Below are 26,345 nucleotides of genomic sequence, written 5' to 3'. Positions count from 1 at the left end.
CCCGAGAACATTGGTTCCGGTCCCACTCAGATGCAGACTGTCCGATTTGTACAGGTCCCACCTCCCCCAGAACCGGTCCCAATGTCCCAGGAATTTGAAACCCTCCCTCTTGCACCATCTCTCAAGCCACGTATTCATCCTAGCTATCCTGTCATTCTTACTCTGACTATCACGTGGCACTGGTAGCAATCCTGAGATTACTACCTTTGAGGTCCTTCTTTTTAGCTTAACTCCTAACTCCCTACATTCAGCTTGTAGGACCTCATCCCGTTTTTTACATATATCGTTGGTGCCTATATGCACCACGACAGCTGGCTGTTCACCCTCTCCCTCCAGAATGCCCTGCAGCCGCTCCGAGACATCCTTGATCCTTGCACCAGGGAGGCAACATACCAACCTGGATTCTCGTTTGCGTCCGCAGAAACGCCTGCTATTCCCATTACAATTGAATCCCCTATCACTATAGCTCTGCCACTCTTTTTCCCGCCCTTCTGTGCAGCAGACCCAGCCACGGTGCCATGAACCTGGCTGCTGCCACCTTCCCCTGGTGAGCCATCTCCCCCAACAGTTTCCAAAACGGTAAATCTGTTTTGGAGGGAGATGACCGCCGGGGATCCCTGCACTGCCTTACTACTCTTCCTCTGTCTGTTGGTCACCCATTCCCTATCTGCCTTAGTAATTTTAATCTGCGGTGTGACCAACTCACTGAATGTGCTATCCACAACTTCCTCAGCATCGCGGATGCTCCAAAGTGAGTCCATCCGCAGCTCCAGAGCCGTCAAGCGGTCTAACAGGAGCTGCAGTTGGACACACTTCTTGCAGATGAAGGAGTCAGGGACACCAGAAGGGTCCCTGAATTGCCACATCTCACAAGAGGAGCATGACACGGGTCTAAGCTCTCCTGCCATGACTTAAACCGGAAGTTAAATTTGAACTACTCTACACAGCTAAGAGAAAGTCAAAGAGAGAAAAGATAAAAGAAATCACTTACCAGTCACAAGCCAATCACTTACCTGCTGGCTGTGATGTAATTGCTCCCGAGACTCCCTCACAGGTCTGCTTCTCTGCACCTCCTTGAGGCGAGCACCAAATTCCCTTAACCAGTTAATTAATTTACTTAATCAATTGTTTTTTTTTTTTGGGGGGGGGGGAGGAAACTCAACCCCAAACACCAAACTCCAAAAAAAAAACACAGCCCTCACTCACCTCTTACCCGAACTCAGCCTTACCCAAACTCAGATACACTCTGTTTGCTTCCAGCACTCTGTTTCTAAAAGGCACTTCAGCCACACCTTTTGTATCCTTCCTGATTTACAGTCAGCCAATAGGCCTGCTCCCGAAACTGATCACACGAAACTAACAGCTGACCTGCAAGGTAAGGAAGTTTTTACACAGTACTTACCTCTCCCAGCACCACTTGCTCCCTGTGGCCGCTCCCGAAAATGATCACACGAAACTAACAGCTGACCTTGAAGGTAAGGAAGTTTTTACACAGTACTTACCTCTCCCAGCATCACTTGCTCCCTGTGGCCGCTCCCGAAACTGATCACACGAAACTGTGTAAAATCGGCTTTTAAATCAGGCCACCAGCAGAGAGGTTTGAGATGGGTTAGGGTGGGTTCAATGCCTTGGTGTCCATGATTGTCATGGAACTGACAAATAATCTGGTTCCTGTCCTGGCAGAGAACTACATAAATGCCTCCTTTCAAAATCACACCGTGATGTGTGGTGATTGTGCTCTTAAACTTATCGTACGGGGCTGGGAAGGTCCCTTTTAAAACCACCCTGAGCTTTTGTTCGTCTTTTTGGGCTTTTGCTAGATCCTGAATGTTAGTCTGTGAGACCTGAACCGCGTGTACTGGGGTGCTCTCGGTGGGGGGGGGGATTCCAAAAGTAACCATGCCTGGACCCTGCCTTCGCTAGGGCGTCTGCTTTAACGTTACAAGGGGGGAAATAGCGGTGATGACTGCGAACCTTAATTATGTCATATTTCCTATCTTTAGCTGTCTCTAGGATATGCTCGAGTAATGGGGCTGAGGGTAGGGGCTTTCCGTCTGCGGAAACAAATCCTCTAGTTTCCCACAGGGGTAGGAATTCTGTTGAACTATTACAGACATATAAACTGTCTGAATATATGTCTGCTGGGGTCGGAAACGAGTCAGGGTGATCAACAATATACGCTGTGGCTGCCAGCTCTGCTGCCTGCGAGCCTAGATGTCCTGGCAACTTTAATGAAATCTCATCTCGGGCGCGTCCCTGCGCGTCCTCTAGATAAATGCCACAACCGGTGATTCTCTTTCCATTCAAAACTGTGGAGGAGCCATTCACATAAATTTTCAGGGGTGGGCACGTGTCTGTGGGCTGGGGTCTCTGGGGTGTATTACCTGCTTTTCTGGGAACTGACTTAGGTATAAATGGGCCAGTGTTGTGTTGTGTGCTGATGATCTCACACTCATGTGGGGTACCTGCATATTGCAAATTATCGGCTGGGAAAGTGTGAGTCTTGGTTCTTTTAACTGTAATGTCCCGTCCCTGTAAAAGAAGGGTCCAATGGGCTGCGCGGATTTGGCTGACTGTGCCACCTTTAAGTCGACCGCCTAATAATAGTTGTGTTGGGGTGTGTTCAGTGAGCATGGTGATGGGGTTGAGTCCTGTAATGTAGGCGAAGTACTGTACTGCCCAAAAAACTGTGAGCAGCCTTTCGCAGGCAGAAAATCCTTGCTCGACAGGATCTAACATGCGTAAGGCGTATGCCACGAGGCGTGCTTGGTCATGGCGTTCTCCCTTTGTGTCTGTCTGTAGTAGCAAGTCATCTACATACTGGACCAGACAGTCGAGTCAGGAAAAATTTGCCAGCTGTCGGTGGAAAATGGAGGGGGAGTTGTGGATGCCTTGTGGAATGCACATTCACGTGTATTGTTGTCCCTGGAATGTAAATGCGAATTTGTACTGGCACGCTTTATCCAATGGAATGGACCAAAAGCCATTGCTAATGTCCAAAACCGAAAGAAATTTTGACTGGAGTCCCTGTTTGAGCATGGTTTCGGGACTCGTGGCTACGGTGGGGGCTGCTACTGGAGTTACTTTGTTCAGTTCCCGGTAATAAATGGTCAGTCACCATGATCCATCGGGTTTCCTGACGGACAAAATTGGTGTGTTATTCGTGGAGTCGACTGATTGGAGTACGCCTTGATCAAGCAAACTCTGTATTACTTTGGAGATCTCTCCCTCTGCTTTTGGGGGAAAACCGTACTGCTTTTGGCTTCTGGGGTCGGGACCTGTTGTCTGAAAGAGGAGATGACTGTGTTGGGTTTCTCTCTGAGTCCAACTCCCAAAGATCCTTACAACAACCTTCGAAGAGACCTAGAGTCACGGTTAAAGAAAATAGGCGTCCTGAACCAGATAATGTTTGACATCAAACCTAAAATTTAAGTTGCAATTGTAACAGTAATGAGAGACATGAAGTTATCATTTACAAGACGAAATATATTGAACTGTGCATTCCATTCATTCATAATAAGTGGGCATCGCTGGCTAGCCCAGCTTTCATTGCCTATCTGTAATTGCCATTGAGAAGGTGGTGGTAAACTGCCTTCTGTAATTGCTGCAGCCAATGTGGTGTAGATTCATCCACAATGCTGATCGGTCTGGCGCAATGATGCCCAACTATTTCAGAGGGAATATAAGAGGCAACTGCTGTACTTTCCTATGTATTAAAATAATCATAGAGAGAGAATTTCTCGACGAATATTAGCCGGAACCAGGAATTGGTGGTGATCTAAGGATTTGCGTGAAATTCACAATTACAAATATAAAGAGATTTGTAACGTTGGTGATTTTCCACAGAGCAGGAAGTATACATGATTGAGTCTTGAGAGAGCAGTGAGAGCATGGTGCCCTCTGTAATATTCACAGGCGCAGATTTTGGTGAAATATCAACATGGTCAAGGTTCTCGTGTTGCTGAGAATCGTGTTAGTGCAGTATAAACAGAGATAGTTGGAATATAAATATAGACAGGGCGGCCCAATTACACTAAAGTAAACGATATTGAGCCGGTCTGCATTGCCTTTTGGATGACTTGAGAAACAAATTCTTCAACAGTTCTCGGAATTGACGGAAAACGTGCCGGTGGAAAATCTGGTGCCTTCCGCAAGATGGCAGCAAACCGTCCAAAGGTGCTTATATTCTACAGTCTTAGTATGGTGTGTCCAAGTGGTAAATATTCAAACCAAGTTCATATAATTATTGCGATAGTCTCCACTTTAGATACTTCTGTTTAAATTCAGGCTTATATTTTAACGTTGGTGGAGTAAGTTGAGGAGTAAGAAGTGGTGGAAAAAACACCAGGCGATGATTAAAACCCCACATAAACAAGTTGTGCCGAATGAAATAGTCTGTTTCAAGAATCACAAAAATACTCGATGTGAAAGTCAAGAAAATGTTTGCAGCAGGGAATGGCTGGAATTGGGTTTCAATATTATTGGCCCCATTCCCAGGAACGATGTCTGAAGTGGCGGTTAAACGACATAACTAGTCTCAGGAAACCGGCTGAAGTTTATTTTTATTGGCAATGGAGAACAGTCCATTTTGATCTGCCATCGTCAATGCCAAATACAGAGGGAATAAATAGTTGATCTGACTGCTCTTCCATAGTGTTTATTTGGACCCTGCTTGAAGTTTATGTGCACAGGGTATGAGCCGCTTTTATAAACACCTCACAACAGCTGTGACCCAGAAACCAGCAGCGGTTATTGTTCGAGGCTTTCACCCGTTCCCATCAGGCTCAATCCACTGTAACAGCCCGCGGCGTCAAACAGCCGGAGTCCCGAGATGGTCAATCGGTACAATGTGTCTGCCTGCTGGACTGCATCAGACATTAGGTTCAGTGCTAAATCCGCCTTAAATTCCCCACTGCCGTCCGTGTGCCCCCGAACTGCAAACTCGGCCTGTCTGCCTGGAGAGTGTCGGTACCAGAATAAGCATCGCCGGAAGAGTTGCAGGTTAAATTGACATTTCTCTCTCTGTCTGTGTGAGGGCGGGATCCCGCTGGGTAACAAAATCCCCATCGCCCAGATCTGGAACACACGGTTAAAATAACATCAATTGTTAAACTGAAGTGAACTGATCGTAAAATAAATCCCAGTAAATGTTGCAGAAACTTCGACATTATTTAGGGAAATTGAATATTTCATTCGGCATAACTAGTTGACGTGGGGGTTTATCGTTGCCTGGTGTTTTATCCATGACTCCTTACTCATAATCTTACTCCATCAACGTATCCTCCTGTTCATTTTTCCATCATCCTTTCAACCAACTTCCCCTTGAGTGAAGCTGCACAAAATATATAGTTCGAGTACAATAGATGGGTCGTTTTTTGTACAGTGTGTGCAGGAGGGTTTCCTGAAACAATATGTTGACAGGCCAACAAGAGGCGAGGCCACGTTGGATTTGGTTTTGGGTAATGAACCAGGCCAGGTGTTGGATTTGGAGGTAGGAGAGCACTTTGGGGACAGTGACCACAATTCGGTGACGTTTACGTTAATGATGGAAAGGGATAAGTATACACCGCAGGGCAAGAGTTATAGCTGGGGGAAGGGCAATTATGATGCCATTAGACGTGACTTGGGGGGGATAAGGTGGAGAAGTAGGCTGCAAGTGTTGGGCACACTGGATAAGTGGGGCTTGTTCAAGGATCAGCTACTGCGTGTTCTTGATAAGTATGTACCGGTCAGACAGGGAGGAAGGCGTCGAGCGAGGGAACCGTGGTTTACCAGGGAAGTGGAATCTCTTGTTAAGAGGAAGAAGGAGGCCTATGTGAAGATGAGGTGTGAAGTTTCGGTTGGGGCGATGGATAGTTACAAGGTAGCGAGGAAGGATCTAAAGAGAGAGCTAAGACGAGCAAGGAGGGGACATGAGAAGTATTTGGCAGGAAGGATCAAGGAAAACCCAAAAGCTTTCTATAGGTATGTCAGGAATAAGCGAATGACTAGGGAAAGAGTAGGACCAGTCAAGGACAGGGATGGGAAATTGTGTGTGGAGTCTGAAGAGATAGGCGAGATACTAAATGAATATTTTTCGTCAGTATTCACTCAGGAAAAAGATAATGTTGTGGAGGAGAATGCTGAGCCCCAGGCTAATAGAATAGATGGCATTGAGGTACGTAGGGAAGAGGTGTTGGAAATTCTGGACAGGCTGAAAATAGATAAGTCCCCGGGACCTGATGGGATTTATCCTAGGATTCTATGGGAGGCCAGGGAAGAGATTGCTGGACCTTTGGCTTTGATTTTTATGTCATCATTGGCTACAGGAATAGTGCCAGAGGACTGGAGGACAGCAAATGTGGTCCCTTTGTTCAAAAAGGGGAGCAGAGACAACCCCGGCAACTATAGACCGGTGAGCCTCACGTCTGTAGTGGGTAAAGTCTTGGAGGGGATTATAAGGGACAAGATTTATAATCATCTAGATAGGAATGATATGATCAGGGATAGTCAGCATGGCTTTGTGAAGGGTAGGTCATGCCTCACAAACCTTATTGAGTTCTTTGAGAAGGTGACTGAACAGGTAGACGAGGGTAGAGCAGTTGATGTGGTGTATATGGATTTCAGCAAAGCGTTTGATAAGGTTCCCCACGGTAGGCTATTGCAAAAAATACGGAGGCTGGGGATTAAGGGTGATTTAGAGATGTGGATCAGAAATTGGCTAGCTGAAAGAAGACAGAGGGTGGTGGTTGATGGGAAATGTTCAGAATGGAGTACAGTCACAAGTGGAGTACCACAAGGATCTGTTCTGGGGCCGTTGCTGTTTGTCATTTTTATCAATGACCTAGAGGAAGGCACAGAAGGGTGGGTGAGTAAATTTGCAGATGATACTAAAGTCGGTGGTGTTGTCGATAGTGTGGAAGGATGTAGCAGGTTACAGAGGGATATAGATAAGCTGCAGAGCTGGGCTGAGAGGTGGCAAATGGAGTTTAATGTAGAGAAGTGTGAGGTGATTCACTTTGGAAGGAATAACAGGAATGCGGAATATTTGGCTAATGGTAAAGTTCTTGAAAGTGTGGCTGAGCAGAGGGATCTAGGTGTCCATGTACATAGATCCCTGAAAGTTGCCACCCAGGTTGATAGGGTTGTGAAGAAGGCCTATGGAGTGTTGGCCTTTATTGGTAGAGGGATTGAGTTCCGGAGTCGGGAGGTCATGTTGCAGCTGTACAGAACTCTGGTCCGGCCGCATTTGGAGTATTGCGTACAGTTCTGGTCACCGCATTATAGGAAGGACGTGGAGGCTTTGGAGCGGGTGCAGAGGAGATTTACCAGGATGTTGCCTGGTATGGAGGGAAAATCTTATGAGGAAAGGCTGACGGACTTGAGGTTGTTTTCGTTGGAGAGAAGAAGGTTAAGAGGAGACTTAATAGAGGCATACAAAATGATCAGGGGGTTGGATAGGGTGGACAGTGAGAGCCTTCTCCCGCGGATGGATATGGCTGGCACGAGGGGACATAACTTTAAACTGAGGGGTAATAGATATAGGACAGAGGTCAGAGGTAGGTTCTTTACGCAAAGAGTAGTGAGGCCGTGGAATGCCCTACCTGCTACAGTAGTGAACTCGCCAACATTGAGGGCATTTAAAAGTTTATTGGATAAACATATGGATGATAATGGCATAGTGTAGGTTAGATGGCTTTTGTTTCGGTGCAACATCGTGGGCCGAAGGGCCTGTACTGCGCTGTATTGTTCTATGTTCTATGTTCTATGTTCTATGTTCTATGTAATTCACCAAACCCCGCCTCGTGGTGTCGTCTCTACTGAGTAGTACTACACTCCTGTATGCTTCGCCCGATGCCTGTGTCTATGTATTTACATTGTGTATTTTATGTTTGCCCTATTATATACTTTCTTTTCATGTACGGAACGGTCTGTCTGAACTGTAAGCAAAAAAATACTTTTCACTACATTCCAGCCATTCTCTGATACAAAGTTTTCTTGATTTCCCCATTTAGTATTTTTGTGATGCTTGAATGTGTGACCCATAGATTTATGTCCGCCACAAGGGAAGCCCTGTTCCCCATGACAAACCTGTAAAACTCTTGATTCATGCGCATCAAGTTGTCTCACAGTCATCACTTTACTGGAGAATCAACCCACCCCTCTATCACGATTCCTCATAGATATTGATTATCAATTCCGATATCGTTCTTGTAAATATATATTTCCCAATGATTCCTTATTTCAGATCTTCTTTTGGTAATACTGCAAACGTGTTGCAGGAACAGTTCGATTTTAGGTAAACATCAATTATCTCATTTTCTCACGAATTCGTGGAGATATTATTAGCAATTACCAGAAATTATTACCAATTAAAATTCTAATCATTTAATCGACAATGAATGTCACCCAGACCATAGTGAAAAGGGGGTGAGGGGTGGGGGAGGGGTGAAATGTGGAAGACACGGACACATTGATGCCAATCTGGAATGCGAGGGAATTTCTGAGCCTCACAACATCCAATCAGAAAGCATTGATGTCACTTGCTGCGTGGCAGAAATGGGAAGGCCAGCGAATGGTCTCATGTCATTTCCTGTAGAACACCAAATGTGCAGAGCTGAGAACATGGCCAGAGCTAGTGCTTATTTCGAAACTAGAAGCTTTAATGCCATATCCGACTGACCAGACTGAGCAAAAGCTATTCAAGATACTCAACTGGACGCTGATTAATCTGAGAGACGTTTTACATTTCAGTGGATTGAGGGAAAATTCGATGCTTAATTGACATGAGGGACAGTTTGAGCTTTATTTAACCTAAGAGACAATTTGATCTCCAATTGATCTGACAGACAGTTTTATCTCTTATTGACCAGAGAGACAGTTTTATCAGTTGGTCTCTGTGCAGATATGCATCTGTCTGTGTACCTTTGAGTCTGCGTTTGAGAGCGTGCACTCGAAGGTACATATTTAAGTTTCCATGCCCCTGTGTGCATCTGGAAGTGGCTGTGGAGATCTCTCGGTGTTTACCTATATGTGAGAATATGCAGTTATATTGGTTTTGCAAAGCTACGCGGGCAGATTCTACTGGGCACAGCAGGACCCATCTTGATCATTGCTTTTAAAAAAATATTCTCTCCAAATATCGTTGACTTCCGTGAATAGCATCAATATTCTTGTGTAACCTCTGAATGTGCAAGTCCAGTATCTCATATTATTAAGTTTGAATTGATAAAGGAGTCGCATCAGCTCCAGGAATTGCATCACTTTTCAGCGGAATGAAAGAACTGATGAGAAAATACAAAACTGGCGTGCAGTGAAAAGCGAAAACGTGAAAGTTAAAACATAATGTACGAATAATTGACCCAGTAAAAAACCCAGGTAATCTACTGACATTTCTTCATTATAGAACCCTAAAGTCCTAGTCCCCTGATCTCAGCTAATGGTAGATTACCTGTGGGGCTATTCTCGCTGGATAATAACAACGCTATACAGACTATCACGAGGCGGGTGTTCAGTCACATATTATTCTCACCAAACACTGTGTTGCAGTTTTTGTACGGGCCACATACGGAGCTATGCAGCTGTGGGTCTCAGAGCGCAGTGATACATGGCTCCATCTGACAACTCCGCGTTAGAAATTCTCAGCCAAACGGCGCTCTGCTCTGTGTTCAGCTTTGCCGTGAATCGTTCCTGTGCGAAGTCGGCTGGGGAGGTACCGTATTGGGTGATAAGCAACACGTTTATTGGGGTTTGACCGGGAAGTTGCCGATACCAATAAAGGTAAGGGTTTTGATCACCTGTTGTAAAACTACAATTCAGTGTTACCAATCCCCCTTCCCTCACCGTCATGATCGGATTGTCCTGGTGCACAGAATCACCGCCAACGCTGTCGCCTGGAAGAAAAATTGAATATTTAAATATTTCCAGGTCACTACAGGGAACTATGAAAGTCCGGTTTTGTTATCGGATTCCATGGATACTTACAGATCACAGAGAGGGACAGAAGCAGACAGAGTGTTCCCGGGATAGACATCACTGTCAGCAGGTCACCATGTGAGCATCAGCCTCTCCTCCACTGTGGCAGAAGCTGTGAGGAGCACCACAGCAGACTGAAATGTCTCAGCTTTGAACGGATAGAGAAAAGGAAGTGATATCGCCAACGTCATATCCGGTTCTGGCACTCATCATCAGCGGACGTGAGAAATTGCTCTGGTTATTGTCGGTGCCGCAACATCTACACTGCTCTAATGAAGACTCCTACGCTCCTTGATTCACGGGAAATGTAACGTCCTCCAATTTCGGAGCAGTCTAGTAGCAAAGAACGTATTTAAGGTTATTTTGGAAGGGATCTGGAAAAATATCATCGTCGATTAATTGATGATTTAGTGCACTCAGTAGAGTAGGAAATTAGGAACCGGGTATGTAGCATTGGCATTCTTCCGTCCAGAATACTTTGCTGCCTTTAACCTTCCTGGCGGACAGAAATAATGTGCAATCACAAATAAAGGCTACAATTGACCAGAGAGTGAATATGTCAGATTTTGTTTCCGGGTCGATGCCTCCAGTAATCCGCTTCAATTTTCCTTCTGATCTTACTCTATGGAATACTGCATCAAAAGTAATATATTCTGTAGGCCAACCTCATATTGTGTTAGTTTGTGAAGTCGAGCTGCCCATCCTCTGCCAATCCAGGAAGGGCGTGTGTTCCTTCACCATCTGCGCAATCAGTTAGATTACTGCCAGTCTAACTCTAACAAGTAGCCCAATTCTGCTCTGCTGAAATGAATCACAATTAGAATTAAATCGTGGCTATTGCTGGACAAAAGACATGTTATTGAAGTTTTCGTCTGTGAAATGGAATCACCCGATAATGTCATGAACCAGTTCACAGTGATACTAAATTAAATAATGGCCAGCGAGATGACGAAGAGACGCTGGCCAAAGGCCGTCGATGGGAGTAGCGGGGCGACTCTCAGCCTCCAGGCCAGGGCTGAGGAGGAAGGGCGGGAGAGCGGGCGGGCGGGCGGGCACAGGAAAGGGTCGGCAAGTTGGTACAGTGCCAACTCACAGTACCAGGGACCTCACAGTACCAGGGACCCGGGTTCGATTCCTTGGGTGACCGTGTCGATTTAGCACATTCTCCCCTTGTCTGAGTGGGTTTCCTCAGGCATTCCGGTTTCCTCCCACAAAGATGTGAAGGATATGTTCATTGGCCACGATCAATGTGCGCTGTCACCGAGCTAGGGCAGGTGAGTGTGCCTAGGTCGGGTACTCTTTCGGAGGGTCGGTGCACACTCGTTAGACCAAATGGCCTCCCCTGCTCTGTAGGGATTCGATGGAATGACACTTCTCTGGGCCTATCCACCTGAATCACTCCAACACCAACACAATTCATTAAATCTAGACAGCTAAAGATTCTCCTCAGCCCACTGGCTTGAATGCTTGAATGCAAGGAGTGAATCTTCTTTAAGGGAACTTACAACAACACCCAGTACGACTTCATTTTCACCTTCATCTCCTGTGATGTGGTTCGTGGATATGACAAAGTCAACTTAGGATCAAGCCACCGCGATTAGTCCGAAATGTCACCTCAGTCTTTCCCTTTTCCTTCACTGACAGAATATTGCCATGTTTTCCGAACTATGTTCAGTGTTGAATCGAGGAGGAATCCGAGTGCTGACCTTCAATTCGGTTCAATTTATTGATGTTCCCGTGTTCACTGTACTAACGGACTAAACAAAATCATGAAAAATACTTATATAACTTTTATAATTAGCGATTAAGAGTGATTTAGCAGCGAGAATTAATTAGAAAATCAGTTTCAAAGCAGTCACAGAGAGATGATGGCGGATTAGAAGAGGACTCTCTCAATCTTAAATTATTCTTCGTAATCAGGTCAGAGGATGCTGAGTGATATCCACCCTCTGTCCCGATTGGTTAGGACTTGATACAGATATCAGATGACAACCTATCAACGTACAGGTTCCACGATTCAGCCAATCCACGCAAAGCTCATTTGTTTTCTGACTAACGGCGGCAGCGCAGGGGAAGGGTACTGAGTGAAATTGTTCTCCACACAGCAGGAACAACGACTCCAGTGAAGCCAATGTTGGTCACTGAACAGGATCAGTCTTTGAGGTATGATAGGGGAGTGCCATTTTGTGCCATTATTTTGTCAGTGCCCGAGATTTCGTTTAAAGAATCTGCTCACTGGCGGCATAGAGCTGGATTGAATTAATTCCAGACTAGAGTACACAAACAGGTATTGAGCAAAACTGATCTACGTATTGTGATTTCTTATATGATATCAGCTCACAATCAATGAGCGGATGTGACGGTGATTTGCCGATTTTTGGACGGACTGACTGCGCCGCTGCAGGTGCTGAACAGATACCAACTGTCAACCAGTCAGTATTACAGTTGTGATATTAACTCATCCACTCTAAACTCTTGCCGCCCGAATCCGCCTGAGGCTATCGCTCTTCTGACATTTTCTCTGTGTGCACATAGTCGGGTGTGGACACGTACTTGCACGCAGGCTAGACACAAACACACACAAAGCCACACACAGACACACATGCACAAACACACACACAGAGAAAAAGAGATGCACACACATATAAACACACACACTCTGCCCAAACCACCGCCCCATCCCCGTAACCCCATAACCTAACCTGTACATCTTTGGACACAGGGGGGAATTTAGAATGGCCAATTCACGGAACCTAACATTAACATGACTGGAGAAGTTCACAAATGCGGGTGAAAGACATCTTCTCAAAGGTAGTTCGGGATGGCCAATAAATGAAGACCCAGCCAGCGGCACTCACTTCTATTGGGGGTAAAATAGGGACGGTCTCTTTTAATAAGTAGATTGCCGACATTCCGTACTCATTGAGTAATCCTCCCATGTTGGTTGTTTCCTCTTGTGGCCATCACCAGATGCTGAGGTGGCTGATTCGCAAGCTGTCTGTATCTGTGCACAATGTGAAACATAATGGAGTGGGTGCAGTTCATCAACACGATTCCCGCATCAGTAACAGCCACCTCCCGAAGGAGCTTCAGCTCCTCAGCTTCTCCAGTCAGCCCCGTGCAGATCAGAGTAAAATTACACTGTGAATCCAGAGCATTCACAGATTACACGAAATGCCAGTTGAAGAAAGTGTCCAGCGAGGTCCGGATCAGAAGAAAGAGATGGATATTATATTCAGAAGTATTAACAAGGATCCAAACACACGCGTCAAGCCTAATTCAGAGTGTCATTCCTGTTGAACTAACAAATAAAGCTGAGTCTCTTGGTTTAACCGCTCATACTCAATATTTCACATTGATTCCGGCTCAGGCTCTCTGGGTTTAAAGTAGGCCGCTTACTTTCAATTATTCTCAGTGATTCACATTGCTGGCTGATGGCATGTGTTGGTAATTGCAGACTGCAATCTTCATGTCAATCCCTGCCAATGTGCACTTGATAAGATGGCGTCAAATAAAAACTTATTTCGCTTTTTTCTCTTATCCGGAGATACCCGACATCTCGCCTTCAATTGTAGCAGCCACTTATTCCATTGCATTTCCTCCCACATTGCAGCTCAAGCTATACTCCACATTCTGATCACTCTGAGCGTAAAACAGGGATCTCTTAATACTCGTCCAAAAATCTCAATTTGCATGTTGAACACGTGTTCTCACCTTCATGGCTGCACTGCAAACGTTGTTGTTGAATATTTGAAGCATAGCAACAGTAATAACAACTTTGACAACTCCTAATAATATACTTTTTGCTATCAATGCCAAAGTGCTGTTTCTGTCTCGTCATTTGTCCTTACTTGTATGTTCTCAATATTTATTGGGCACTGCGGGTCTGGTATTTGTCCCGTCATTGAAGCCAATAGGTTATCCCACTATCCTCTGGTGGTGGCGACATGGAACTACAAGGTACAGCTTTCAAGCGCGTCAGAGTCTTCAGGGACCAAGGCTGCATTCAACAATTTCCGATAATGAAATCGAGAATTTTTATGTCTTTTAAAAGTAGACTGTACATATTAGTGAAGAATTAGATGTGTATAAATACACCACCTTCAGTCAAAGACATTCCGACTTTCCCTTTTGAAGGGTCTTCATCAGATCTGAGTCAGGGAGGTTCTGACACTCAGCCTCTGTCCTTAAGGAGTTAAGGCAGAAAGAGAAGTGTTTACTTTAAACTGTATCTAATAACCTACATAGAGCGGCAACTAATTCAAGCAACATGCAGAAACCCAGCAGTAATCATTCAGATATTTCCCTTCCCAAACGATTGTGAACAAAACGCGGATTTTGGTAAAATCTTTTTATTTTGTGCACACTTACTTTGATAGGTTTCAGCATTGTAACCACCGCTGAACCTCAAGTGATCCACACTGCAGTTGATTCCTACGCCGTGCGAACCAAGCTGTTGAAACAGTTAAGCAGGTACTCCAGCCACTTTGCAGATCAGACATTTTGCCACCTGAAGTCAACTACAACGGAAGTTAGATGCGAAGACCATCACAATACAATGACGTAAAGTATCGGTGAGATTCCTACGTCCAATGACAATATCAGCTCTGTGTGTGTATTGAAGAGCAGCACATTACCCTGAAGCAAGCTCTTCCTCTGAACTGAGTTTGAAAAGTTTTTAGAACATATAATTCCAACAGTGCAGAATTCCTGCAGTGCAGAAGGATGCTATTGGGACCATCAAGTCTGCACTGAGCCTCTGAAAGAGCAACGTACCACGGCCCAGTCCCCCGCAATCCCACAAAATCTGCACATCATTGGACACAAAGGGGCTATTTGGAATGGCCAATCCACCTAACCTCCACATCTTTGGACTGTGGGATCAAACCCACGCAGACACAGGGAAAAAATGTAAACTCCACACAGTCACCCAATGCTGCAATTGAACTCGGGCCTCTGGCGTTATGAGGCAGCAATGCTGTGTCGTCGTGCCGCCAGCAGGCGGCAGTGATAGGATGGATTATAAAATAAATGGCAGGCAGCATCTGTGGAGAGATGAACAGATTTAACCTTTCTGATCGAAGACCTTCAAACCGAACAGTTTATTTAAAATGCGGCAATCGTCTTTTCATCACATTTTTGTATTCAATTTCCGCGGGAGCCACTGGCCAATTCCCTATCTGCATTAATTAGATATAAAAAGAACAGTGAGCTGACTGGTTTTTTGATTTTTGGTTTGATTTATTGTCACATGGACCGAAGTCCAGTGAAAAGTAGTTTCCTGCGGCCGAGGAACGTACACAGTACGTACATAGTAGACACAAGAATAATCAACAGAGAACATTGACAAATGGTACATCGATAAAACAGTGATTGGTTACAGTGCGGAACAAGAAGCCAAACAAAGCAAATATATGAGCAACAGCAGAAAGAAAACATAGAAGAACATAGTAATCATCTCAGATGAGGAAAGTCGTTTTAGTAGGTCAGAACGCTGACAGGAGACAAAAGAAAAGGGACAGAGGGAGAGAGCTCGCAGAGAGTCGCCATGCTCCGGAGCCCTGGTTGAATTGAAAACAAAGACGGTTTTAGCTGATTGGATGTCATCTGATGATGCTGTCAACAATGACTCAATCAGCAGAGACCCGGATGTTACTCAACCCCGCGTCAATTCTTGACGAAAACAATTTCAGCTTCACCCACTCTGCTCAGATCCACCGCCAGCTCCCTGCAAACATGCCGCCTGTTACTTTGTCTTTATTCCTCACAGCTGCAGCTCTTTTAACAGGTCAGTTCTTAAATTACAAAGCTCTGTTTTTCACATCTTCTGCGGGCATTACAGTTAATCGAGACGTTCGCTCAACGCAGCTGGGAAATAAATGGATTCACAATTAGAAATATCATTGTTATTCATCGTATCCCAACACTCTACGCTGGGAGTAGGCGGGATTCCCGGAGTTACGCTGGGACTCCACTGGTGCCCATGAGGCACTTTGATAGACACAAGAGTTCGAACGAAACCTATCGACCGTTTCCAGTTTCCCCTTCAAATTACAAGAGATGAAGAAGCGGAACTGATCTCCATAGAAGGTGCCGAATGTTCAAGAAATAAACTTTGATCTCATTGATCGATAAACCCTTCCCATTACAGCCCCTGAGCTGTGACCAGGCTACGAACACACCTTCAGTAGCTATAAAGCCCCGGAGTGGTACTGAAACGCAGAACCTCCGGCCCAGAAGGCGTGCCTGAGAATCCGTAATTCACATCTTTATTCTTGCCCGAAATGTGGTTGTGGTGAAGCGTCACAGATATTTCCTGTAATGCCAGCCGTCACTTGTAACAGCGGTGAACTAACTGACAGCTCTGCAAGTTCTAACCAAAGAGAAGATCTCGGAACGTTAGCTAGTGCAATTCTGTCTGTGAAACAGCGATTATCAATGTATTCCCGAATATTGCTGCAGGATATTGGTGGATTATTATCATCAAAGTGTTATTATTGCTTTGGTTGCTGTATCTGATGCCTTGTTCGTTGTTTTTCTTTTGCTACATTTTCTATTTAATATTGATCCGAGACCACTTGTCTCAGCTTTCTGACGTGCCTTCGTTATTGGCAAAGTCCGTGTTCATTTACATAAATAAATGGACTGAAAAAAATCATAAAACTGTTAAGATTGGATGTTTATTTGGAAAGAATGGAAGTCTTGAAAGCTTCCTAATCATCAAACAAAGATGCCAAAAAAATGTAAATAAACCGCTGTATCAAAAAGTGATTGATATTGTTCTGTGGGCTAATCTGCAAGTCATATCACTGGAAAAACACATGTTTTTCAGTCCAATAAATCACACGGATGAAAAACATTTGTTTATTCATTTTGTTTGGATCACTCTCATTTCCATTGCACACGGGCTGGTTGTCTCCACAGTCCTCATGTTGAGTGAGTTCTTGTACAGTCTCCTCATCTCTTTGTTCCACAGTGTCTCACTGCACTGTAATACCCGCAGCGTCTGACAGCTCAACCGTGTTAACACTGAGAGTGATGGAACCTTTCTCACTGTCCACAGACACTTTAAACCTTCCCTCAACTCTTTCATCTCTCAATGTGGAGGCCAGATACTCTGCAGCCTGATTGGAAAACTGCCGGTACCAGAATACAATGTCGTTTGTTGTGAGAGTAACATTGTGATGGAGCGAGATGGTCTGTCCTTGTGTTACCCGATACATCCATATCTGAAATGTCCCCGTGTGACAAGGAACAGCTGTTAAAACAAGAATAAAATTAACGTTATGATACATACAGGGATAATTAACTAGATATGCTTGAGTACATAGGCAAAATAAACTAATCTATCTGTGTATCTATATATCTATCCGTCTCCCCGTCTGTCTGACCATCTATCCAACTACTATCAATCTGTCTAGCTACATATTGTTTGTCTAACTTTCTCTCGCATATCTGTCTACCTGGGATCTGAGAAAATTCATTTTTCCGCCTGCCTCTGTCGAACAACCAAAGAACATGTTTAGACATTCTGCAACTGTAATAACAGCTATTGGATATTGTAACTCTATCCAGATGGAGTTTAATATGGGAAATTAATCATTCTGATCATCACCGGCATTTCTAAAGATTCTGATTTGTGGAAATGTAAACGCGGCAGCGGAGACCCGGCCGTGAACAAGATATTGTACAGCCGGATCCGCTCTGTGTCTCACTGTGCCTGCTTCGCACAGAGATACATTCCGGAGTCCTGGATCGCGCTCTCATCCACACAGATGGTATTGGACTTCGTTGTTCTGTCAAAGGAGAGTGTGTAGCGTCCTTTGGTCTCAGTCCCCTGGTAAATGGAGGCGATAAATGTGGGAGCTCCTGTCAGTGTCTGTCTGTACCAGGCTACGGTATCGCCTGAACCAATGGAGATCCGACAGTTCAGTTCAGCTCGATCCCCTTCCCGAGACACCACCTGCTCAGGGCGGGAGCTCTGATCCTCACACCGAACAGCTGGGAACAAAAGAAAATTATCATAACCACACGGTATTATGAGAGTGTTAAAAAAGATGCTTCAGATAAGAAAATAAACTCACCCAATATCAGCAGCATCAGAGTTCCAGCTGGAAACAGCTCTTTCCTGGGGTTTCTGGTCATGATGATGAAGGTGGACAAAAGGCGGATCAATCCGGGTCTGATTTCCAGACTGGGACTTGCTGCCGAGTCCGGGACTCAATGCTGTGCGGGTGAGGAGAGGGAGAGCTTTACATTCTCCCCCTGAATGTTAAACTGCTCCTCACCGATTGGACTATTATGGAATGTCTTTATTTGACGTTACACACGGTGCCATTGAGCGATTGGTTGTTTCTCAATTCATAGACCACTTGAACCGTCACTGATTCCGAACCTCTGTGCTTCCTGTGTGTAACAGCAGGTTAGCATGATTCATATAGTCAGTGCTCTATTGTCTGTCTAACTGAACAGAGCCATTGATTATCTAAAAATCATAGTGTTTTACAGCCCAAAGAGAGGGAATGGGTCCATTACTTACATACTGTCTCGCTGAAAAAAATATCCACTGTTTGTTTCCATACATTTCACTATTTTAAAATGTCTATTTACTGTTCATATGTTTGTCCACTTCTTCCTTAAGCTGACTGATGGATTTCTCTCATCCCTGCTTCATCTTTCCCAATTCCTCCCACACTCTGTCTGTGAAGTTAATACCAAATGAAATAAGAGCCACGGAACCGATCCATGTGTTGGAACAGCATTCCCAACATTGATCTGTACATACTTATACTGTCTGTATCTGTTCTAATATCTGCATCGCTTTTGATAGAACCTGGATCCTTTAACTCTTTAACGTCATCAGCAACGTGTTGCCAAATTTTTGCATCTGAACCCTGAATACTTTCTCCTCTTTGACTCATTCAAATTATATTTACTTCTTAGCACCTTCCTCATTCCATCCACTTTATGTGCTTATGTGATTTTTTTAAAAAGGACACAACATTTTTTGTTGTACTTTAGATCAGCAGCTTTTTTGCTCCGTGGTTATTCAATGCAGGAAATGATCTGCTGACGCAGACATACAGATTCCTGCACAACTGCATTGTTTACAGAACCAGTGATAGGAAGGGGCCAGAGGCATCGATGTCTCCACCAGCACAATCGGTTCAGATAGAGAGCAGCCAGCGGAATCTGTGGCCGGGGTCACCACAGACTGTAAACTGATCAAACTGTGCGGCTATTACCAGCTGCCGTCACAAGTGCTGGAGCGGAAATAGCGACGGTCGAACCTGCAGAATATGCGACCATCCTGCACCTGCTCACTGCTCAAGTGACTGAGAACAAACAGTGTGGGAGTGACATTAACGGCCCAGAATCTTAGAGATTTAGGGAACGGAGCGAGGGTTCAGTTTACCTGTGTCCATTTGGAAACGCTGTCCCACTTGCATTTCCCACCCCACATTACCCATGCTGCTTTCCCTTCACAATTCTCTTTTGAAAGTTGCCGTTGAATCTTCTTCCTTCGTCCTTTCATGCGTCGAACTACGGATGTTAACATATGGCAACAAAATAGATAAAATTCACCTATCACTCTCCAATTTTCCATGAAATCGGGGGGATTTTGCTGCTGATTTTGGAAACAATCACTTGTGATCTATACTACCAAAATACATCATTTTAGCACATCAATTGAGGGCGCTTCTACTTTCTTTGTTAAAAGCAAATGAAGGCAAGTTTCGCTAGCCTTGTGCAAAGATTTGCATTATGCCTGTTATTCTGATATATAACGTCCGCACTTGCTCAGACTTCTTAACAATGTTCATACATTGTCCTGCGCACGATTTGGCCAGAGCCGGCCAACAAAGAATTCTATAGATTTCGTGTCACTTGACCTTTTGTATCATTTGACATAAACATCAACAGCACTAAAAGCTGAATCTAAAAACCTCCAATTTGCATTTCTGGGAAACATTTGTATCTTCTTGTGTGTTTCACTGCACGCGAAATTCTTTCAATGGCCGCATTCGAACAGCAGTGAGATAAATACCGTAAGGTTCCCCACGGTAACCTATTGCAGAAAATACGGAGGCTGGGGGATTGAGGGAGATTTAGAGATGTGGATCAGAAATTGGCTAGCTGAAAGAAGACAGAGGGTGGTGGTTAATGGGAAATGTTCAGAATGGAGTTCAGTTACAAGTGGCGTACCACAAGGATCTGTTCTGGGGCCGTTGCTGTTTGTCATTTTTATCAATGACCTAGAGGAGGGCGCAGAAGGGTGGGTGAGTAAATTTGCAGACGACACTAAAGTCGGTCGTGTTGTCGACAGTGCGGAAGGATGTAGCAGGTTACAGAGGGACATAGATAAGCTGCAGAGCTGGGCTGAGTGGTGGCAAATGGAGCTTAATGTAGAGAAGTGTGAGGTGATTCACTTTGGAAGGAATAACAGGAATGCGGAATATTTGGCGAATGGTAAAGTTCTTGGAAGTGTGGATGAGCAGAGGGATCTAGGTGTCCATGTACATAGATCCCTGAAAGTTGCCACCCAGGTTGATAGGGTTGTGAAGAAGGCCTATGGAGTGTTGGCCTTTATTGGTAGAGGGATTGAGTTCCGGAGTCATGAGGTCATGTTGCAGCTGTACAAAACTCTTGTCCGGCCGCATTTGGAGTATTGCATACAGTTCTGGTCACCGCTTTATAGGAAGGACGTGGAAGCGTTGGAGCGGGTGCAGAGGAGATTTACCAGGATGTTGCCTGGTATGGAGGGAAAATCTTATGAGGAAAGGCTGATGGACTTGAGGTTCTTTTCGTTAGAGAGAAGAAGGTTAAGAGGAGACTTAATAGAGGCATACAAAATGATCAGGGGGTAAGATAGGGTGGACAGTGAGAGCCTTCTCCCGCGGATGGAAATGGCTAGCACGAGGGGACATAGCCTTAAACTGAGGGGTAATAGATATAGGACAGATGTCAGAGGTAGGTTCTTTACGCAAAGAGTGGTGAGGCCGTGGAATGCCCTACCTGCAACAGTAGTAAACTCGCCAACATGGCAGCACGGTAGCATAGTGGTTAGCGCAATTGCTTCACAGCTCCAGGGTCCTAGGTTCGATTCCCGGCTGGGTCACTGTCTGTGTGGAGTCTGCACGTTCTCCCCGTGTGTGCGTGGGTTTCCTCCGGGTACTCTGGTTTCCTCCCACAGTCCAAAGATGTGCGGGTTAGGTGGATTGGCCATGCTAAATTGCCCTTAGTGTCCAAAATTGCCCTTAGTGTCCAAAAATTGCCCTTAGTGTTGGGTGGGGTTACTGGGTTATGGGGATAGGGTGGTGTGGGCTTGGGTGGGGTGCTCTTTCCAAGAGCCGGTGCAGACTCGATGGGCCGAATGGCGTCCTTCTGCACTGTAAATTCTATCTATCTATCTAACATTGAGGGCATTTAAAAGTTTATTGGATAAGCATATGGATGATAATGGCATAGTGCAGGTTAGATGGCGGTTTGTTTTTTTACTACCCATGTCGGTGCAACATCGTGGGCCGAAGGGCCTGTACTGCGCTGTATCGTTCTATGTTCTATGTTCTAAATCCGGCAGCAGAGGGTGCCATGTCCAAGCAGGGGCGTGATGATGTCGTGTGATAGCACTATCAATGCCGACATATTTAGGAGACTAGGTGATGTCATAATTGTGTTGGTAGCCTGGGTGATGTCACAATGAGCCTGGTCCCCTGCAGTGTGTGAGTGGAACAATGAACTGAACAGAACCCGGGTTCCCTCTCTCCTCTCAATCTCTGCCTCATCCCATTCACTCAGAGAGATTCAGCCAGACATGTTTCTGCTAATACTGGTGGCGCTGTTGGGCGGTAAGTACTGGATAATGTTCACCATGCCAGATGGGCTGAAAATAGGTTGTAATAATTAATGATCAGACATGTCTATCTGGTGGGTAGAGTGGAGGTTCCACAAACTCACACATTTACAAACAAATCTAGGTCAATTATGTTTAAACTCTTGATATTTAATTCCTCCACTATTGCAGGCGGACAATGCGCAGATCCAGTATCTCAGTCACCGTGTCAGAAGGAGATTTGGTGCAATTACATTGTCAGTATTCAGAGTCGGACACTCGCTACATCCAATGGTATCAGCAGAAAGAGACGCAGCCACCAATCTGGATTATTAGCAATGTATTATAATCTCTGGATTACTACCCGAGCCATGTGCCAATTCGCATAGGGTTGAGAAAATTAGAGAAGTTAACACGAGGCTAAAGGAGTGCTGCGAGAAAGAGGGATTCCATTTCATGGGGCATTGGCATCAGTACTGGGGCAGGAGGGACCTGTACCGTTGGGACGGTCTTCACCTGAACCATTCTGGGACCAGTGTTTTAGCGAATAGGATAAATAGGTTGGTCACAAGGACTTTAAACTAGCAAGTTGGGGGGAAGGGAAGTGTAAAGCTATGGACAGTATAATGGTTAATGGAGATCAAGGCAGCAGGTTACGTGACAGGTTATTATGTAGAGATATGGCTTCAAAGACAAGGAAAATTAGGAGAAAGGGTAAGAGGAAAAATAAATTTCGAAAAGTTACTGATCAAGGTGTTAGGATTCATAACAAAGACATAAAAAACAGCATAAATGTACTTTACCTGAATGCTCGTAGTATACGAAATAAGGTAAATGAGTTGATGGCGCAAATCATCGTGAATGACTATGATTTAGTGGCCATTACTGAAACATGGTTAAAAGATGGTCACGACTGGGAGTTAAATATCCAAGGGTATCAGACTATACGAAAGGATAGAATGGATGGTAAGGGCGGTGGTGTAGCTTTGTTGTTTAAGAATGGCATCCGGGCAATAGTAAGGGATGATATTGGTGCTATGGAGGACAAGGTTGAATCAATTTGGGTGGAAATCAGGAATAGTAAGGCGAAAAGGTCACTGATAGGAGTTGTCTATAGGCCATCAAATAGTAACAGGATGGTAGGGCAGGTAATAAGCAAATAAATAACGGATGCATGTAGAAATGGTACAGCGGTTATCATGGGTGATTTTAATCTGCATATCGATTGGTTTAACCAGGTTGGTAAAGGCAGCCTTGAGGCGGAGTTTATAGAATGTGACCGGGATAATTTCCTGTAACAGTATGTAATGGAACCTACAAGGGAACAAGCGGTCCTAGATCTGGTCCTATGTAATGAGGCAGGATTGATTAATGATCTCATAGTTCGGGATCCTCTTGGAAGGAGCGACCACAATATGGTGGAATTTAAAATGCAGTTGGAGGATGACAAGGTAAAATCAAACACTAGTGTTTTGTGCGAAAACAAAGGTGATTACAATGGGATGAGAGAAGAACTAGCTAAGGTAGACTGGGAGCAAAGATGTCATGGTGAAGCAGTTGAGGAACAGTGGAGAACCTTCCGAGCGATCTTTCACAGTGTTCAGAAAAGGTTCATACCGACAAAAAAGAAAGACGGTAGAAAGGGGAAAAATCGACCGTGGATATCTAAGGAGGTGAGAGAGAGTATCAAATTGAAGGAAAAAACATACAAAGTGGCAAAAAATTAGTGGGAGACTAGAGGACTGGGAAGTCTTTAGGGGACAACAGAAAGCTACTGAAAAAGCCATAAAGAAGAGTAAGGTAGACTATGAAAGTAAACTGGCTCAGATCATAAAAGCAGATAGTAAAAGCTTCTACAAATATATAAGACAAAAAAGACTGGCTAAGGTAAATATTGGTCCTTTCGAAGATGAGAAGGGAGATTTAATAATAGGAGACGGGGAAATGGCTGAGGAGCTGAACAGGTTTTTTGGGTCAGTCTTCACAGTGGAGGACACAAATAACATGCCTGGGACTGATGGAAATAAGGATATGATAGGTGAGGACCTTGAGATGATTGTAATCACTAAGGAGGCAGTATTGGACAAGCTAATGGGGCTAAAGGTAGACAAGTCTCCTGGCCCTGATGGGATGCATCCCAGAGTGTTAAAAGAGATGGCTAGGGAAATTGTAAACGCACTAGTGATAATTTATCAATATTCACTAGACTCTGGTGTGGTCCCAGAGGATTGGAATGTAGCAAACGTGACACCACTGTTTAAAAAAGGAGGTCGGCAGAAAGCGGGTAATTATAGGCCTGTAAGCTTAACCTCGGTTGTAGGGAAAATGCTGGAATCTATCATTAAGGAGGAAATAGCAGGGCAGCTGGAGGGAAATTGTCCCATTGGGCAGACGCAGCATGGGTTCACAAAGGGTAGGTCGTGTCTGACTAATTTGGTAGAATTTTTTGAGGCTGTTACCAGTGCAGTAGATAACGGGGAGCCAATGGATGTGGTATATCTGGATTTCCAGAAAGCTTTTGGCAAGGTGCCACACAAAAGGTTGCTGCATAAACTAAAGATGCATGGCATTGAGGGTAAAATGGTAGCATGGGTAGAGGATTGGTTAACTAACAGAAAGCAGAGAGTGGGGATAAATGGGTGTTTCTCTGGTTGGCAACCTATAACAAGTGGGGTCCCTCAAGGATCAGTGTTGGGCCCGCAGTTGTTCACAATTTACACAGACGATTTGGAGTTGGGGACCAAGTGCAATGTGTCAAAGTTTGCAGACGACACTAAGATGAGTGGTAAAGCAAAAAGGGCAGAGGATACCGGAAGTCTGCAGAAGGATTTGGATAGGTTAGGTGAATGGGCTAGGGTCTGGCAGATGGAATTCAATGTTGCCAAGAATGAGGCTATCCATTTTGGGAGGAATAACAGCAGAATGGATTATTATTTAAACGGTAAGATGTTAAAACATGCTGCTGTGCAGAGGGACCTGGGTGTGCTGGTGCACGAGACGCAAAAAGATGGTGTGCAGGTGCAACAGGTGATTAAGAAGGCTAATCGAGTTTGTCTTTCATTGCTAGAGGGATGGAGTTCAAGACTAGTGAAGTTATGCTGCAATTGTATAGGGTGTTGGTGAGGCCGCATCTGGAGTATTGTGTTCAGTTTTAGTCTCCTTCCCTGAGAAAGGACATATTGGCACTGGAGGGAGTGCAGAGGAGATTCACTAGGTTGATCCCAGAATTGAGGTGATTAGATAATGACGAGAGGTTGAGTAGACTGGGACTGTACTCATTGGAGTTTAGAAGGATGCGGGGGGATCTTATTGAGACATATAAAATTATGAAGGGAATAGATAGGATAGATGCGGGCAGGTTGTTTCCACTGGTCGGGGAAAGCAGAACTAGGGGGCATAGCCTCAAAATAAGGGGAGGTAGATTTAGGACGGAGTGTAGGAGGAACATCTTCACCGAAAGAGTTGTGAATCTCTGGAATTCCTTGCCCAGTGAAGCAGTTGAGGCTCCTTCTTGAAACGTTTTTAAGAAAAAGATAGATGCCTTTCTAAAGAATAAAGGGATTCGGGATATGGTGTACGGGCCGGAGAGTGGAGCTGAGTCCACAAAGATCAGCCAAGATCTCATTAAATGGCGGAGCAGGCTCGAGGGGCCAGATGGCCTACTCCTGTTCCTAGTTCTTATGTTCTTATTAACTCTGAAGAAAGACGCAGCTTCAGACGATATCTGGCGGCTGCTGACAAGTCCGAACAGAACTGTAACCTCAATATAAGCGCCCTCAGTCTGGAGGACGCGTCGGTCTGTTGCTGTGCAGTGAGGCACAGCATTGGATATAACATAACGCCCCGTAGAAAAACCTCAGCGAGTATTTACTGGACAGCTAAGCTTTATTTAGTGTCATTGCTTGCGGGAATAATTTCACGAAAGCAGTCAGGTCGATCTATTGCAGTTATATTGCTTTCTCTGTTCTTGTACAAGTCAACACAGAGACAGTTTGGTAAATCATAAGGCTCATCTCCATGCGGCGATTTCTACAGTAAATTTAAACTTGGAAAACCCACTAGCAGCGGTAGTGAAAACTATCTGATGTGGCGCTAATTATACCTAAAATTATGGATATTTTTTCCAAAACTTAACTCAGGTGGGCCCAAGGCCACTGAGTCTCCGCTATCCCATCCTGTAATGAACCTAAAAATGTGCGACAGTCTGCAATGCACGATAACCATTTCAACAGAGCATCATCGAGCAACACGATTATTATTATCGTGCAGGGCCATGTGAAGTTTTGGTGTATGGTTTAGCCTTCAACAGAAATTTAAAATTTTCGTTCGATCTTGATCGATGTTGGCCATTTCTGCCCAACGAGAATGCGTCATCCAGGTCAGGGGCAAAGAGGGAGAGGCAGGTCCCAGGGTGAGTGCAACAACATCCCAGGGGCTATGCGACTCCACCAGTTAGAAAAACCCAGCAGAGCCGCTGATGTGAATTTGTGCGGTCCCTACAGATCCTCACATTCTCACACTTGCTGCATTCTCGCAGCTGTTGATCAATCTGCCCTGA

At 44.8% G+C, this 26,345-nt stretch overlaps 1 protein-coding gene across 1 annotated transcript in view; it reads right to left on the bottom strand.

Moving 5' to 3' along the window:
- LOC140421495 (uncharacterized) overlaps window positions 1-26,345 on the bottom strand; it is a 395,230-nt gene that overhangs the window by 16,997 nt on the left and 351,888 nt on the right. The window lies entirely within an intron of this gene.

The sequence above is a fragment of the Scyliorhinus torazame genome, chromosome 5, assembly GCF_047496885.1.
Source record: "Scyliorhinus torazame isolate Kashiwa2021f chromosome 5, sScyTor2.1, whole genome shotgun sequence".
NCBI classification, from domain to species: domain Eukaryota; kingdom Metazoa; phylum Chordata; class Chondrichthyes; order Carcharhiniformes; family Scyliorhinidae; genus Scyliorhinus; species Scyliorhinus torazame.
This window is presented reverse-complemented; position numbering and strand designations above follow the sequence as displayed.